Raw genomic sequence first — 15,891 nt, 5'->3', positions numbered from 1 at the left:
TTTTGGTGCTAAGGTGACTTTTCTAAGTAGGAAAGGAGTGCACCTGGTGAGACTTAGGCTGCGGCCACAAAAATTTAGCTTTTAGTTATTCAGAGGGTTCTCCTACAATGCAGTCACCTCTCACCACAGACTGAGGGCTGGGGGGATCAGAGCAAAGGAAATGAAGGACATTTGCTGGAAATGACAATCCAGAGAGGAAACTTCATGTACTGCACCACAGCTGACTGTCTGAAAGAGGTAAAAACAGCCCTCTCTGGCTGGGGCCTGTCTGTTAATTGCTGGCTGCCTGCTTCAGAAACAAACACCACACACTAATTACCTCATTTGAAAATAAAGATTAGACAGCATAATCCAAAAGAACCACATAGTAGTAGTGGTTCAAAGATTTCACAAGGTTATTTTCCAACATGAGTATTGCAGTCATGATGACACTGTGGGATCTTAACAGATGAAGAGTCAGACTCTCAACCCATTTTTAGGTGATCAAAAAACATGATGGGTTTAAAAGAAAAAAAAAGTTTAGAGTTAATATGCATTAGTTGGAAAGACATAAGATTTGGAATTGGAGGATCAAAGCTTGAGTCCTAGCTCTGCCTCTTATTAGTCATTAGACCCTGAGCAAGTCACTTAGCCTCATCATTTCTCAGTTTCTACACCTGCAAATGGGAATCCTATCTACCCCTGGAATTGTTGAAGGATTAAATAAGATTATATTGTAAACAGCACTTCAGAAACTGTAGAGTATTATATAAACATTAGCTGTTTTGATGTATTTGAAGTTTCTCTCTTAATGCTTCACTAGCAAAGCAAATTTAAGAGAGGAAAACCATCTTTAATCTCAGTGCAAAAATGTGACACATCCCAATCAAGAACCTTTCTTTGAAAATCCCCAATAATTAGATTTAAATGACACATTGGCAATGATGTTAGATTTTTAAGGGGTTTTAGTAATTTGTTTCACATAAAGAAACATCTAGGTCAATGCATAGAATCTAAAGCAGGGCTGAATGCTATATGAGGATAATGATATTGACTATTGAGGTAGAAGGAGATGATAAGGAAGTACTGTCACTAAATATATCTGGTGACATTTGATGGAGAAATCCTCCACAGGGTTAAAGAATAAAGAGCTTTCATAAGCATTTATTCAAAATACATTTACTGGGCAGATCTAATATGACAGGCTCTGTGACCAGGGAGTGTGGGCAACAACATAGGGAAATCCCACTGAGACTATGAATTTACTACTGAAGTTTTAGAACTGAGATTGAAGACAGATGACCAGCTTCTCCTTCCGCCTTCACAAATCCGTGGCTGGTCTCAGAGGTCTGCCTGGCTCTGCTGAAGTGTATTCAGACTAGAGATTCTATAGTAGAGAATATTTCCAGACTCATGGTTGCCTATAGCCTGAAGTGCCCTTCATTTTAGGGAAGGAACTGATTTCACCAAAGAAGGAAATAAATTCCACAAGGTCACATAACTCAGTATGGAACCAAGATTAGCACTCCCCAAGACTGCTGATTCCTTTGGCCCACACATTTTCCATTACAACACATCACTCTGTCAGTCACTTTATTAAACTGTAAACCCTGGTCACTCTCATAATTGTGGATGACTCAAGACAAACTCAATCTGGGTACAAAGGCATCAAACCAAAATGTTAGCTTTTCTGATTAAATGTTTTAGAATTATTTCTTGGAGGTGTTAAAGGGTCACATTCACATTTGTTTGTCTTCAAGCTCTATTTTCAAAAGGAACTATGCTCAGTTTCTTCACCTTGCAGGGTGACTAGGACAGCTGATGAAATAACGCAGGTATAATTGCTTACTGTAATGCTCTACACATAGATTACTCTTTATTTAAAAACAAACAATGTGTTAAGATATGGGACAAGAAGAGACTAAATAAGACTACCCAGGATACTTTCATGCTTATCGATGTCACTCTTTCTCATTAGGTTTCTTTCTACTCTTTAGACACAATCTTTAAAATGCTCTTGGCATTTGTTCAGGAATAGATTTGCTCTTGGAACTACCAGATTTTGTTTTGTTTTGTTTGAGAGGGGACGACTAACTAAACCTTCTAACAGAGAGGTAGGAAGATGCCCCAAAATGAAACCAAAAGGCTTACTGGGACAACTCAATAGACCAGAAAGGAGTCTAAGTTAATCTCTCACGCTACCTTTTGCACCTAAGTGCCACTTCCACTTACATCTTAACCATCCTAAAAGCTACTGGAAAAACTACCTTTGGTCAGTAGGTCCAGAACTGTGCTCCTTATTCTGGAAAAGCAATAGAATGGTATCTCATCTCACCATCCTGCCTAGTAGTTGTGGCTTGTTAATGACAACCCATTACATTCACATCATACTGCAGCACTCTAAACATCTTACCAGCCCCAGGAACCCAAAAAGCATTTAGATGTAAAACTGCAGGCAATGAAAGACATTTTATTTTTTGGTTACACCATTGGGTGAGTTGCCCTGAAGCAGTACGTGTAGGGATGAAATTTTTAAATGGGGGGAAAAAGCATCAGTAGTTTCTGAAGGGCAAATGGTAGAGAGAATAGGTAGAGAGAAAGGAACATCTTTTATAATTTTGAGCTAAAAACTCTTTGAGTCTTTGATGTACATATCTCAAGGGTCTTAGTGACAGAAGAATGATATAGGAAAGTGTAAAAAGAAAGCTTCTAAAATATACAGCTTTGTTCTTGCCACGAAACAATGGCATATTCTGAAGAAATTAAGTTCATAAGAAAATTAAATTACTTTTTATTTAGAGAGAGCAAATTTCACACAGGAAATTTGAAATATTTTACTAACTTTAATCCAATACTGGTGAGATACTGGGGAGATAAGAATTTTATTTACAAAAAGATATATCTGACTTAAAATCATCATCTAATTTGGCCAAGATCAGACAACAAGAGCAAGACTAAAACAGACGTATTGCCAAAGCAAGACAGTGTAGCTAATTATGAACTGGCCTAGACTCTGTATTAGCCTCAATTCTTTATATTTCACCACCTAAGCCTAGCTCCAAAATAACAAAATCAGTTATTACTGCTAAGAAACATAAAGCTTTGTAGTTTGAAAAACCATCAAACCATATGGATCTGATGGTGAACAGATCTTAACGAACAACCTCATATTTATAAAGCACTTTCAGTGTATATAATGCTTTCCTATCCTTATCTGACAAGATCTTAAAACTTCTATTTAACTAGGAAGGGCAGATTCGGCTACCTTATACTCTAACTGTTCTCCTCATTTTTACCTGATTTGGTTCTCTCAATCTCATGTTCATTCAACATTCATTCAGCTCACAAATATTCGAATACCTACTATGTTTCAGAAATGAAGTGTTGGAGATACAGTGGAGAAGAATAAGAACTTGGTCCTCACCTGCAAAGAGCTTACAAATAATTTTAAAGTGTGATGACTGCTACAAAAAAGAACGGGGTGATGTGCCAACATGATAGAGAATCTAACCCTAGGATGGAAATCATGGAAGCCCACTCTAAGTAACAGACTCACATCTGAGGGATGAGTATGAGTTAGGGAGGCACAAATAGAGAATGGGTCTGGGGTGGGTACAGGAAACAGCAGATGTAAGAGTCCTCAACTGGGAAAGAGCATGGCACTTTCAAAAGAGAGAAGTATAGTAACCCAGAACATAACGGGCAAAAAGGACAGTGCTATGAGATTATTCTATACAGATAAGCAGTGAGTTAGTCAACATATATTTGAGAGTCTACTATGCACTAGGCACTGTTCTGAGCCTGTTTAGAGTAGGTAACAAGAGAGACATGATAACTTGTCTTTAAGGGCTTACATTTTAGGAAGTGTGGAGAGCAACAATAAACATATAAATACATAAATGTAATTTGAAGTACTCCAAGTACTATAAAAAAAATAAAATAGGGCTTTATAGTAAAGAGTGACCGGGAGGCTGGTTTAACTACTGTGGCCAGGGAAGGCCTTTCGGACAAGATCAAAATTGAGTTGAGGCTTTAATGGAAAGTGGAACAACCATGCAAAATCAAGGAGAAAAGCATTCCAAGCAGGAAAAAAAACCAAGCAAGCACAAATGCCCTGTAATGGGTGGTTTAATGGACAAAAAGTTCAGTGTGACTGGAGCACAGAGAATGAAGACAGATTAGAGGGAGATGAAGTCAGAGATAGGCAGAATCCAGATCATTTAAGGCCTGTAGGGCATTGTAAAGAGTTCAAATTTTATGCTAAGGGTTTTATAACGAAAAGTGAAATGATTTATGCTTTAAAAAGATGAACTAGGGTGCCTGGGTGGCTCAGTCAGTTGAGCGACTGCCTTCGGCTCAGGTCATGATCCCGGAGTCCCGGGATCGAGTCCCGCATCGGGCTCCCTGCTCGGCGGGGAGTCTGCTTCTCCGTCTGACCCTCCCCCCTCTCATGTGCTCTCTCTCTCTCATTCTCTCTGTCAAATAATAAATAAAATCTTTAAAAAAAAAAAAAAGATGAACTATACATGGGGCGCTTTGGTGGATCAGTTGGTTAAGCGTCCAACTCTTGATTTTGGCTCAGGTCATGATCTCAGGGTCATGAGATAGAGCCCTGCGTTGGGCTCCAAGCTCAGTGGGGAGTCTGCTGGAGACTCTCTCTTCCTCTCCCTCTGCCCTCCCCCACCCCCCGCCCATGCACTCTAAAATAAATAAATAAATCTTAAAAAAAAAAAAAAGAAAAGAGAAAAGAAAGATGAACTGTACAAGGATAAGAGTAGAAACAGGGAACCATTCAGGAAGATTTTGTAGTAATCCTGGGAAAAGATGCTGCTGATTTTGACTGGGGAGTCTCAGTGGTTAGTGACTAGTTGAATTTGGGGTATATATATATTTTTTAAGATTTTTTATTTATTCATTCGACAGAGAGACACAGCGAGAGAGGGAACACAAGTGGGGAAGCGGGAGAGGGAGAAGCAGGCTTCCCACAGAGCAGGGAGCCCGATGCGGGGCTCGATCCCAGGACCCTGGGATCATGACCTGAGCCGAAGGCAGACGCTTAACCGACTGAACCACTCAGGCGCCCCGAATTTGGGGTATATTTTAGACTGATGGCCTAGGTGTGGGAATCAAAGATGGCTCTATGTTTTTAGCCTTTGCTATTTTATTAGGTGGATAATGGTATATACCCTTTACTGAGATGAGGAAGGATTCTAGGGAAAGAGATTTGGGGAGAAAACTCCATTGTTCTGTTTTGGTTAAGTCTGAGAGGCCTATCAGACATCTCGGTGGATATGCCAAGAGTGTGCAAAGGATGGAAATCAGGATGGAAATATAAATTTAACACATCAGCGTTTAGATGGTATTTAAAGCTACTGAACAGACAAGATCATCTAAGAAGGTATAGCTAGAGAAGGGGTGAAGGCCTTACTTATAGTCCAGGTTATGACTTATGGAGTCTACCCTAAGAGCAATAGGAAGGCACTGAAGGGTATAATAAAGAAATGACCACATAGATGTGAGTTAAAGTAGACATATTTATGTATCTGGCTGTAATGTGGGAAATAGCCCCGGACAAGAGCAGATAAAAAAGGACCAGGACCAGCCTGTGGTTCAAGGTAGAAGCTGGTAAGTAGCCTGGTCTACAGTCACTGGTTTGGACGATGCCTAGGAAGTAGTCTAGTTATGACTGGGTGAATTGGTGGGGGGAGGCAGAGAGAACAAAGATGATTCCCAGTTGCTTGAGCAACTTACTGAAGAGAAAAAAAGTGCCACTTCCTGGAAAAGGCAGCCTTAGAAAGTAAATTTTTGAGGGGAGGAGGCGAAGTCCTTCCTGGGACATGCTCAATTTCCAGGTGCCCGGGAGATAGCCAGGGAGAGAGAGATTTTAGGTAGCCTGCTGGGGTACTGTGATAGGTTTGCGACCTGCGGATGTGCAAACGAAGGAACTAAAGTTCAGAAAAGCCAAGGATGTACAGCAAGGTGTGCCCGCTTGAATCTTTCCACTTCTCAGATGCCAAGATTCAAAACCCGGAGGCGCTGAACACAGAAGTCTCACTGAGGGCCATGACTCAAATCTCTACCTCCGAGGTTCACTCAGGCATTCGAAGGCAGAAACTCACTGAGATCACTAAGACATGATGTGACAAGAAATGTCTCAATGGGACAAGTCTTGCTTTTATGGCAACCGCGAAGCCGGGGTCAGAGGGAGGCTGCAGACCAGAGCGCACGCTTTCCTTCCGGGGGGGGGGGGTCCCCAAGGGGGGGGCGGGGCGGCCAGAGAAGCGGCTCCTGGCTCCGCGCCGCTCAGCCGGGGAGGCGGGTCTGCATCTGGCACCGCTCGCCGCCCATCCCGGCCCTCCTCGCACCCTCGCGGCCCGCAAGCGGCCACAGCCTGGCCGTCGGGGGCAGCTGCGGAGCGGTGGCGCCGGGGCTTAACTCTCCCTCGGAAAACCAAGGCAACGAAGCGCCGACCTCAGGGGAACACCAGGCCGCAGTGGGCCGTTACCTCAGGCCCAAGAACTTCGCGGGGGCCGGCCGGGCTCTTACACAGGGCTCTTCGCGCCTCACAAAAGTGGCCTCGGCCGAAGCTGCCACTAGAGTGCGCCCCGAAAGGGGCTGGCGTCGACGGCGCACGAAGCGCGGCCCGCGAACTCACTCCGCCTCGCGCCCGCCAGGCGTTCTGCGCGCGCGCAGCTGCCCTCCTCGCACCCCACCCCACTCCCCCACGGCCTGCCGGGCGTTCTGCATATGCGCAAACGCGCTTCCTGGCCTCGCCCAGTTGGCGCGCGCTCCGAGGCTTGGCCACGATGTGCGCGTGCGCGGCGCGGCTACACCGCCCACCGGTTGGGCGAAGCCGAGGCTGGGAGTGGCCGATGGCCCCACCCGTCGGAACACAGGATCCCGGCGACTTTTTGTCACTACGCGGCCTGTCCACCGATTGTTCATTTAGCGAACATTCCGTCCCTGCCGTGGTCCGGTCGGTAGCTGTCTACTGCGGAAATCCTACTACGTGTTGAACATCATGCAGGCACTTCCCGTACTCGCTCTCCTTTGATCCTGACCGCCGTGTTGTAAAGCGCTTATAAATATCCTAATTTTAAAGAGGCCTGGGAATGGGAGCGACTTGTGGAGGTGCAAGGACGCGAACAGGGGTCTCTGATTTAAAAGTCCAGCACCTTCCCTTCCACTTCCTGTTGATCAAATGCTGACCATGTTGTGAATTATTAAGCGATTTGGCCCCACATCACTGGAGAGGTAGGGGGACAGGGTGTGCTGCGTTCCTAATCATGGACCCGCCGAGATACCTCGCGTCCCAATGCGTATCCCTATAGTCCTCCTGCATTCTCCTGCCTTCCTCTTCACAGCTCTTGCTGTTCCCTCTGCTTGGAATGCCTCCTCCACCCCACCTAAAAACTCTACTCCACATGCCCGGATAGTAAGCTCTTCGAAGGCTGTCTTGTATATCTTTTTATACACAGGAAACTAAGCGCTTACTCTTGGGTAGCACACACAAAGACCTGGAAAAGCGAGGCCGGAAAAGAAAGAAAGAGGTGGACAGAGGGTGGCTGAAAGAGGAAAACAGATCTCAGGAGGTCACCTGCCCCATCTAAAGAAGGCATCTGCTATCCAGTGTCCCACTAAAGGAAGGCCTGTGGGAAGTGTGACCTGGTAATGCCAGGTCCGATTTTCATGGGAAATCTCCCAATTTAAAAATGTTTGGGCAACCGATTGAAAAACTTGAATATACTGTGGACTGAAACTAACACATTTGTGTGGGCACAGCTCTCTAGCCACCCATTTGTGACTCTGACCTTGCTTGGCACAGAGTAAAAGTTGACCAAGCTAGTCAGACTTGAATCCCAGCGTAGGGCGGCCTTCTGGCAGCTGTTATGGGCATATCCTTTGCACAATCCATGCTTGGGAACCGAAAGAAAGACCCTTCTTTGGGCAGGGGCAGGGATGGGGTCCATGCAAGGTAAAGGAATCAAGATTCTGGTGAGGCTGCAGAAACAGTACCTGTGCGTTGTAGGTAGTAATAGACAAGGTCATGAGTCTTAAATGGCCACCTGTGTGATGTACATGATTTCCTGTGGAGGATGGCCGCTGGTCGGGTGTGAAGAGCAGGGGAAATGATCACTGGACACAAATACTCTTTAGTTTCAACCAGCCCGCAGGGAAACAGGCAGAAACCCAGGGGATTCTAACCCAAAGTCTTATTACAACCCCAAATGACCAAACATCCCACTTCCTGTCATCTACAATTACGGGGTGTCAAGTGAAATAAAAGGAACACACAAACACTTTGAGTAAGATGGAACTGAAGCATCCTAGCAGACACAAACACACACACTGCTGATGAGGCATGAGAGCAGCACCTGGCGAACCGGATGTGGCTTCCCAGCCCACATGGTCCACTGTTATTTCCTTCCTGTTTGAGGAGGGCACCAAACGCATGTTGGGCGCTATCTTTTGTGATGAGGCCAGGCTGCTTCCACTGGGACTCTGACTGAGGGTCCATAATGGGATGCAGCTAAAGGGAGGAATTCTTACCTGAGATAACAGGAGACCCTTGGGCCAGAAAAGGGGCAGAGCCAACACCTGAGCAGGAATGTTAAGTGCCAAAATTCCAGGAAGGAACTTAGAGCAAGTGACATTATTGGAGGAGGGAGGCTGAGGTGAACATTTCAAGGAAGAGGGTGGATTCAGGAATTTGGACCCAGTCAGATAAAGGGATAACAAATATTTACTCAATCAACAGATACTTATTTGCATAACTATAAGCACTATTCTAGCCCTTTGGTGATGCTTAGGTGAAGAAGACAAAATTAACTGTCATTATGGAGATGACCCTGATCAAACTAGATGGGAGGGCTGTAGCTTGCTATCTATGAGCCAACCAGGGAGTCTGTATGACCCACTGACCTTGTCTAAAGAGATAGAGGTGACAGAGACCCTGGCCACTGCAGACAAGACAGTGGGAGGGGCACCACTTGTGGGCCTGAGGACTACCTTGTCCCTTGGGATTCTTTTTTACTTGAAACTGGTATTACATTTTTTTATTATTATTTAATTTTTAAAAAAGATTTTATTCATTCATTTGCGACAGAGAGAAAGAGACAGTGAGCATGAGCAGGGGGGAGAGACAGAGGTAGAGGGAGAAGCAGACTCCCTGCTGAGCCGGGGAGCCCCAGGGCTCAATCCCAAGACCCGGAGATCATGACCTGAGCCGAAGGCAGATACAACCATCTGAGCCACCCAGGCACCCCAAAACTGGTATTACATTTTTTTTAATTACATGTAGTACAATTCACTGTTTTTGGTGTATAAGTCTATGATTTTTTAACATATGCATAGATTCAAGGATAGATCAGAATAGAGAACAGTTTTGTCACTCCAAAAAATTACTTCAGGTTACCCTTTTGTAGTCAAACCCTCCTCCCCACCTCAAGCACTGGCAACCTGTTCTCCACTCCTAGTTTGGCCTTTTCCAGTGTGTCGTGTCAGTGGATTCACACAGTATGTACCCTTTTGGAATTGGATTATTTCTCTGAGTGATACATTTAGATTTATCCATGTTGTTGTATATATCCATAGCTCATTCCTTTTTATTGCCGAGAACTATCCTATTGTATGGATATTCCACCACTTTTTTATTATTTGCCTATGGATGGACATTTGCGTTGTTTTCCATTTTTGGTGATTTTTTTTTTTTTTTTTATATTTTATTTCTTGGGGCGCCTGGGTGGCTCAGTCGTTAAGCGTCTGCCTTCGGCTCAGGTCATGATCCCGGGGCCCTGGGATCGAGCCCCGCATTGGACTCCCTGCTCGGTGGGAGGCCTGCTTCTCCCTCTCCCACTCCTCCTGCTTGTGTTCCCTCTCTCGCTGTCTCTCTCTGTGTCAAATAAATAAAATCTTAAAAAAAAAAAAGATTTTATTTCTTTATTTGTCAGAGAGAGAAAGAGAGCACAAGCAGCGGGAGCAGCAGGCAGAGGGAGAAGCAGGCTCCCCGCTGAGCAGGGAGCCTGATGCAGGACTCCATCCCAGGACCCTGGGATCGTGACCTGAGCCGAAGGCAGATGCCCAACCGACTGAGCCACGCAGGTGCCCCCATTTTTGACAATTTTGAATAGAGCTTCTATAAGGATCGACATCCCAGTTGTTGTATGAACTTAAGTCTTCATATTTCTCAAGCAGATACCTAGAATGGGGATCGCTGGTTTGTATGGCAAGTGTCTGTTTGACTTTATAAGAAACTATCAACTGTTTTCCAGAGTGGCTGTATCGGTTTGCGTTCTTAGCCATAGAGTATGAGAGTTTGGGTTGCTGTACATCCTTGTCGGCAATTGGTATTTTCAGTTTTAATTGGGGGGGGGGCATTCCAATAGATGTTAACGATATCTAGTTGTAGATCTAATTAGCCTTTCCCTCATGACTAATGATGTTGAGCGTCCTTTCATGTGCTCTTGAGATTCTTGAGAATTAATAAACCTGTACCCCAACTCAGAAACCAACCCACAGTGCTGAAGAGACTTCTGTGGATTCACGTTTGGCCTGACAGACTGGAACATTTTAGCGGCAATGCTCAGCAGATGACAATTGGATTCAAAGCACATATGCTAGATCTGTCAAGCCAGCAAGCAGGAGGCAAGAGGCTCCTGGCTACTGAGCACTGTCTCCTCTGTTCCAGGCTTTAGGGAGAGAAAAACATTTTCTGCCTTTGCCTTTGGACGTCCTCCTTGTCAGACTCTACATCGTTCCTGCCATGGTTTTCCCCCCGGACCTCCTTTTTAACATTCTCCCTTTCTTCTTTCCGTTGCTAAATAACTGTTTATTGAAAGCACACTGCATGCCAGACACTGCGCTAGGCTCTAGCGTCATAAAGTTGAAGAAGATGCCTACTCACAGTAGGTTCTCATTCTAACGGGGGGATTAGCATAAAGCAGCTTTTAATTTTTTTTTAAGATTTTATTTATTTATTTGTGAGAGAGAGCGCACACAAGCAGGGTAAGAAGCAGGCTCCCTGCTGAGCAAGGAGCCCTATGTGGGCCTTGATCTGAGGACCCTGGGATCATGACCTGAGCCAAAGGCAGACAGACACTTAACTGACTGAGCCACCCAGGCATCCCCCTAAAGGGTGACTCTTAACCAGCCAGGAGTCAGGAGGGCTTCCTGGAAAAGGAAACACCTAAAAGGAGTCCTGAAGGATGGGTGGCTACTGGGCTAAGAGACACAAAGAGGGCATTCCAGGCAGAAGGGACAGCCTGAACAAAGGCCTGGCAATAAGAGATAGCATGCTGTGTGTGCACTTCTGTGAGAAGCTCAGTTTTACTCAGATCTAGGGATGGAGGTGTGGAGTGGCAGGAGATGGAGTTAATGAAGGAGATAGGAGGTGGATCATGGAGAAGCTTGCGCTGAGGCACTTGAATTCATCCCCAAAGCTATAAGGTGCTTTTAAAAGCTAGGTTTTGGGGGCACCTGGGTGGCTCAGATGGTTAAGCATCTGCCTTAGGCTCAGGTCATAGTCTCAGGGTCCTGCTCAGTGGGGAGCCTGCTTTTCCCTCTTCCTCTGCCCCTCTCCTCCCCTCCTGTCCCCTCCGCTCCTGCTCTCTCTCTCTCTCTCTCTCAAATGAATAAATAAAATCTTTAAAATAAATCAATAAATAAAAGCTAGGTTTTGGTGGGGCACCTGGGTGGCTCAGGTGGTTATGCGTCCAACTCTTGATTTCCGCTCAGGTCATAATCTCAGTGTCTTGAGATGAAGCCCGTATGGGGCTCTACGTGTGGAGCCTGTTTGAGATTCTCTTTCTCCCTCTCCCTCTGGCCCCACCCCACCCGCTTATGTGCTCTCTCTTTTTTTTTTTTTAAAGATTTTATTTATTTATTTGACAGAGAGAGACACAGAGAGAGCAGGAACACAAGCACGGGGAGGGGGAGAGGGAGAAACAGGCTTCCCGCGGAGCAGGGAGCCCGATGTGGGGCTCGATCCCAGGACCCTGGGATCATGACCTGAGCCGAAGGCAGACGCTTAACGACTGAGCCACCCAGGCGCCCCGCTCTCTCTCTCTCTTAAAAAAATAAATAATTAAAATAAAAGTTAGGTGTTGGTTTTAGAAGTGCCTTCCTTTTCTGCTGTGTTGATTCTAACTCATCCTTCAAAGTCCACCTCTTCTTGGAAGTCCTCTCCAATCCCCCTAACCAGAAAGATTGGCTCCGTCCTGGGACTCTTTGCCCTGTGTTGTACTTACTGATCAGTCTGCCTGGAGGATGGGAACTATAATTTGTCCCACTTTGGGCTCTTCATGACACTTGATGCGGGGTCAACACACAGAAGGTGCTAATAAATGTTTGACGAATATGAATGAATTTGTGAATGGAGAAAGTTTTTTGAGCAGCCCAGCTCTCGAATCTGATTATACTAGTTCTCAAATCTAAGCATGTGTCAGAATGACCTAGAGGGTTTGTGGATTCTGGGCTTAGCCTCCAAGTTTCTGATTCGTTCGTCTGGGAAGGAGAGGGGGCCTGAAAATGCGCATGTTGAACATGCAAAGTAAGTTCCCAGGCGATCGTGATGCTGCTGGTGAGGACCACACTCAGGGAACCTTTGATGTGGCTGTGGTTACAATTCAGGTGCTCCTCACAGCCAAGCAGTGGGCCAGGCATTATCAAGGGGCCCTCATTGCTGCTGCTTATCACAACCATCTGACCACCTGACCCTTCAGAGGATCTCTTCCTGGGATTTCCGTAGTCTTGCCTCTGTCCCACCCCTTGGAGCTGGAGCTGGGCATTAGAGTGCCCTCTCCTGGTTCTTTTTTCCCAGGGACTCCCCAAGGCTTCTCAGAGGAACCCTGGTCACATGGGTTCCTTAACAGGCTTCTCTCCCACTGAATAGTTTCACCAGTGAGCCCCAGAGGACAGGACAAATCCTGGGTGTGACCTGTGAAGAAGCCTGGGATATAGCACAGCTCTTCCTAATAAGTTCAGAAAGGTGTCTTGTCCCCTTTAAGGGCCGCTGCTTCCTGGGCCTCTGCAGCTCCCCATCTCCCTCTCCCAGGGTGGGAAGGAACTGCTTAATTAACAGCTCCACTTCCTGCAGCACCTGGGGCTCCTCCTCCCCTGAGCCCCTACCACCTCCCTTTGGGCTTCCCAGGTCAATTACCAGAGCCAGGTGATAGTCCTCAGCCCTCAGCTGGGGGAGGCTGAAGGCCAGAGACTGGCCTAGTGGGGCCACAGGGAAAACTGACTGGTACAGAGGGGCAGCCCTGGGGGTAGGAGCAGGGGGATTTCCCAAGGGAAACTATCATTTGATTGGCCGGTTTTCTCTCCTTCTTTGAGTGTTGGGTGTCTGGGTTCTCTGCAAGGCTGTGAAACCCTGTGACTACCCAAGCGGGAGCCTTGTAGAGCTCAGGGATGCAATGTGTTGGGCTAGGTCTGCTCAAAGAGGCCTTAGAATCCTTCTGGGCTCCTCCAGTGCCAGGCAGCACTGCCGGCCGCCCCAGATGGAGTTGCAACCGAGCCGCTGGTGGGCTGTCTATCCCCAGGTCCATGGCCAACAGTGAACACACCTTCATTGCCTCAAGCCTGATGGGATCCAGTGCAGCCTCTTGGGAGAGATCATCAAGCGTTTTGAGCAAAAGGGATTCCTCCTCATTGCTATGAAATTAATCCAGGCTTCAGAAGACCTTCTCAAGGAACACTACATTGACCTGAAGGACCGACCTTTCTTTGCTGGCGTGGTGAAGTACTTGCAATCAGGGCCTGTGGTTGCCATGGCCTGGGAGGGGCTGAATGCGGTGAAGACAGGCCAAGTGATGCTCTGGGAGACCAACCCTTCGTACTCCAAGCCTGGGACCATCCATGGGGACTTTTGCATCCAAGTTGTCAGGAATATTACCCATGGCAGCGATTCCATATAGAGTGCAGAGAAAGAGATTGGCTTGTGATTTTGGCCTGAAGAGCTGGTGGATTAGAAGAGCTGTGCTCGGGACGCCTGGGTGGCTCAGTCGGTTAAGCGTCTGCCTTCAGCTCAGGTCATGATCCCAGGGTCCTGGGATCGAGTCCCGCATCGGGCTCCCTGCTCCGCGGGGAGCCTGCTTCTCCCTCTGCCTCTGCCTCTCTCTCTCTCTCTCTCTATCTCTCATGAATAAATAAAATCTTTAAAAAAAAAAAAAAAGAAGAAGAAGAAGAGCTGTGCTCAGAACTGGATCTATGAGCGACAAGAGAGCAGACCTCAGTGCTTTGCCCACTCCATTCCCTCCCTCTCGTGGGCAGGGGGCGAGGCTCTAGCAAATTCAGTTATTTTTGAGGACTTCCTTATAATCTGGAGGGTAACTGGGAGCGCTCTCTGTTCAGTATTATGTGCTACCATCAGATTAAAATGTTTCATTCCTCCCACTGCCCCCCCCCCCAAAAAAAGAATCCTTCTGAGCTCAGCTTAGACCTTGGAGGCCTTTGTGAATTTAGTAAAGAGAGTTGATTTCTGCTGGTGGTGTCTGCCATAGGACAGAAGCAGAGAACCCCAGCAAGGAGGTGAGAGAAACTCTGGAGAGACCCCTTTAGAAGACTGATCCTTGGAAAGGTTTTGTGTTTGGACATAACTGGGAGCCTTTAGAGGCTCAAGTGTGTCAAGGATCCTCCAAAGAACATGATCTAGACACTAGGTCCCAGGCCTAGCCCCGGGAGTCACATTGCCAGGAGGCCAGGGGCACTCTGCGTTTGTACCAAGGATTCCAAGTGGTTTTTGTCTAAATTCAAAAATATATATCATGAAAATCTTCAAATATATATAAAAGTTATACACCTACCTCCCTAGACTATCATTCTGATTCAACTCTACTTGCTTCATCACATACCCATTCATCTACCCATCCTTCTTGCCATCCATCAATCCATTATTTTTTGAGAATTTCAAAGAAGTTGCAGACATCAGTATGCTTCCTGTAAATACTGCAGCATGTACTTCATTAAATAGGAATCATACTGATTTATGAACTTTTTCCTTTGAGATAAAATTTACATGAAATGAAATGCCTAAATCTCAAGTGTACATTTGCTACGTTTTAACAAATATGTATACCTGTGTAACTCAAATCCCTATCAAGATACGGAACATTGCCAACACACCAGAAACTTCCCTCAAACCCCTTCCCAGTCAATCCCTGCCCTCGCTCCCACCACCACCACCACCACCCCCAGAGGTTACCACTATCTTAATTTTTATCCATCATAGATTATTTGCTTGTTTTAAAACTTTATATAAATGAAAGCATATAGTGTATACTATTTTGTGTAAAGCTTCTTCAACTCAGTGTAATGTTTTTGAGATTTATCCATATTGGTGCAGTTTGTTCCTTGTGATCACTGAATAATATTCTATTGTGTGAATGTACTGCAGTTTATTTATCCATTTTTCCAATTGATGAGCATAACTACTACAGCGATTGTGTTGTAGAGTAGTTAATGACATAGGAAATGCCTATGCTATTCTTTTTTTTTAATGCCTATGCTGTCCTATTAAGAAAAAAATTTCAGGATACGAAATTTATATACAATATGACCCTAACTGTGTGAAGAAAATAATTCATAGGAAATATGCTAAAATGTTAACAGTGAGCTTTGCTATGCTCTAAAAACTTTTTTATTAACTAATTTTATTTTACTTATTTTTATAAATAATTATAGATTCACAAGAAGTTGCAAAGGCAGTACAAAGAAGTCCTATACACTTCATCCATTGTCCTCAATGGTTACATCTTACATGACCTAGTACAATATTAAAACCAGAAAAATGTCATTGCTATAAAGTGTGTGTATAGTTCAGAATCATTTTATGAGGTGTGTAAATTTATGTAATCACCACATGCAAGATACAGAATTGTTCCATCACCTCTTAAGATGCAACCCTTTATAGCCACA

General features: G+C 45.4%; 1 protein-coding gene and 1 pseudogene across 4 annotated transcripts in view; one reads left to right on the top strand and one right to left on the bottom strand.

The window, feature by feature from the left end:
• MAJIN (membrane anchored junction protein) overlaps window positions 1-6,719 on the bottom strand; it is a 29,359-nt gene extending 22,640 nt beyond the window's left edge. Inside the window, exon 1 of one of the 4 annotated variants that reach the window (XR_008507434.2) lies at window positions 6,485-6,719. The gene's annotated coding sequence lies outside the window, so the exon portion shown is untranslated. The remainder of the gene's footprint in view (window positions 1-6,484) is intronic. The other 3 variants (XR_008507433.2, XR_006793779.2, XM_045893350.2) reach the window with 3 other exon arrangements.
• A 6,802-nt stretch (window positions 6,720-13,521) lies between these two features.
• LOC123857942 (nucleoside diphosphate kinase A-like) lies at window positions 13,522-14,092 on the top strand (annotated as a pseudogene).
• Window positions 14,093-15,891: the final 1,799 nt, after the last annotated feature.

The sequence above is a fragment of the Mirounga angustirostris genome, unplaced genomic scaffold, assembly GCF_029215605.1.
Source record: "Mirounga angustirostris isolate CCGP_5_RB_7025 unplaced genomic scaffold, mMirAng1.0.hap1 SCAF_13, whole genome shotgun sequence".
Classification (NCBI taxonomy): Eukaryota; Metazoa; Chordata; class Mammalia; order Carnivora; family Phocidae; genus Mirounga; species Mirounga angustirostris.
The sequence above is the reverse complement of the archived record's forward strand: the minus strand, read 5'-3'. Positions and strand labels throughout refer to the sequence as shown.